Below are 2,297 nucleotides of genomic sequence, written 5' to 3' on the forward strand. Positions count from 1 at the left end.
CAGGCTCAGGCAATCCACTCACCTCAGCCTCCCAAAGGCACGGGATTACAGGCTGAGATACTGAGCCCAGCCACACTTCCTCTTTAAGTCTGCTTGACTCAATCTTCCCAGTTTCAAGATTGCTAATCACTAAAAAATATCTCAGTCTTCATCCACCCCCTCTCCTCCTCCCTCAGTGACTATGATGTTACACTGTACCTAGCAAATCCACACCTGTGGGCATCTGTGTTCCTAGGTATCTGGTTGTACATGTGAGTGTGTGTAGAGCAGGAAGCGAGAGCAGGTGGTGACTCAAAAAAAAAAAAAAAAGCTGGCAGTGAGATGAGAAGGCTGGATCAGACAAGACCTGGGTCCCATCAGGCCACTTATTACGTGGGTGGCCCTCGGCAAGTTACTTAATCTTTCTGAGCCTCAGTTTCCTTGCATGTTTGTCATGACAATTAAAATAATAATTAGTATTATGATTATTATTGCCACTATTACTAGTTACTGAGCCCTTACTCTCTGTAGGCACTGTAGCACTTTACATAGATTCTTTTATTTAAGTTTAACTTCAGCTCTAGCAACTAGGTAATACTGTTTTTTCTGTTACTGTTCAAGAAATTGAGACACAAAAGAAACTCAACACAGACACGGAGTAACCTGCCCCAATTCACACAGCTAGTAAGTGGCAAAGCCAGGATTTGTACCCAGGGAGTCTGGTTCCAGAGTCCATGTTCTTGATCACTGCCTCCTGTGTGTGATCCTGTGTGTTCAAATAGACATCATATATGCAAAGCTCCCATCAGAGTGCCTGGCACAAAGATTACCAGTAAGTGTTGTAACTCTTTCCTCACTGGGACTGCAAATATACACAGCCAGGAAAAGTGTCTCTTTTTCCTCTATAATTTGTTATAGGAGCCAGGGAAGGATAGAGTATATAGTAGCATATATAAAGATTTAAAGCAATACTTTCTTGCCCAGGTGTGAGTTATAAGCATACACATGGCACATGAACATACACTACTCACAAAGACAATACACACACACGCACACACACATATACACTGGCCACCTTGAACTCCACAAAGGTTCCACCAGGAAGCCTTCCTTAACTTGTCAGAGCCATGTGGATCTCTCCCCATCACTATATGCCAACAGAACTTACTGGTAGGTCCATCCATGCCAGCCCTCACTTTGTGGTATTTTCTTCGTTTATTCAAATTATTACTAAATAACTACTGAGAACCAGGTATTGGAGAAGCAAAACATAAAAAGCATGGTTCCTGTCCTCCAGGAACTTCCAGTCTGATAGGAGATGCTGGCACACAAACCAAGACTTACTGTAGGCACAGAGAAAGCAGCTCTATGTTTGACAGCACATATGTAGGTCTAACACACCAGACTGGGGAGTTTTGGAGAACTTCTGGAGGTTACACTTGAGTTAAATCTTAAAGATGAACAGAAGTAATTGTGGCAAAGGAGGGGTCTGAAGGAAGAAGAGTCAAGAAGAGGGAACAGGCTAACATGCTTAGGAAACTGTAAGTAGTTCTATGGGCTGTGATGAAGAATTTTTAACAGGGTCAAGTAGGACATACAACCAGGGGGTGGGCAGGGCCCAAGTGCCAAAAGAATGAGAGACTCAAACTCTGTCCTGAAAAGAAGCCACTGAAAGCTTTTAGGCAGAGATGTAACAGCAAACCTGTATCTGTAAAGGGGACAAGGTAGTGACAGAGAACACTGAAAAGACTTTTAACCATCTGGGGAAGGAATGTGAGTTTAAACGCTTAGAGACATTGGAAATGGAGACAGTATTTAAGAGAGATTAAGAAGTGGGGAGGAAATAGTGCCAATTACAACAGGAAACTCAAAGGCCAACGTGTAGACAGGATGGATAGGAGACGATTATACCTTCTGACATTTGGAGCTTGAGGTGTCTCTGGGACACCCAGGTGATATGCAATAGGCTTTTGAATATATGTGTATGTGTGTTATTTATTATCATTTAAACTTGCAAGACATCTGGGATGGAGATATAAATTTGGGTGTCATCAACTTATAGGTGGTAATTAAAATCATGAGTGTGAATAAAGTCAGTCAGAAGATTTGTGGGCCAAAACAGAGAACTCTGAGAAGCTTCAACTCTAAGCAGATGAAGGTTTAGATTTGTTTGTTGGTTGGTTTTTTTGTTTGTTTGTTTTTTTGAGTTGGAGTCTCACTCGGTCGCCCAGACTGGAGTGCAGTGGCTGCTCCCGGCCACCGCCGCCTCGACCCCCTGGGCTCCGGTGATCCTTCTGCCTCAGCCTTCCAAGTAGCCT

The sequence above is a fragment of the Carlito syrichta genome, unplaced genomic scaffold (genome assembly GCF_000164805.1).
Source record: "Carlito syrichta isolate Samal-C Ts95f unplaced genomic scaffold, Tarsius_syrichta-2.0.1 Scaffold312194, whole genome shotgun sequence".
NCBI lineage: Eukaryota > Metazoa > Chordata > Mammalia > Primates > Tarsiidae > Carlito > Carlito syrichta.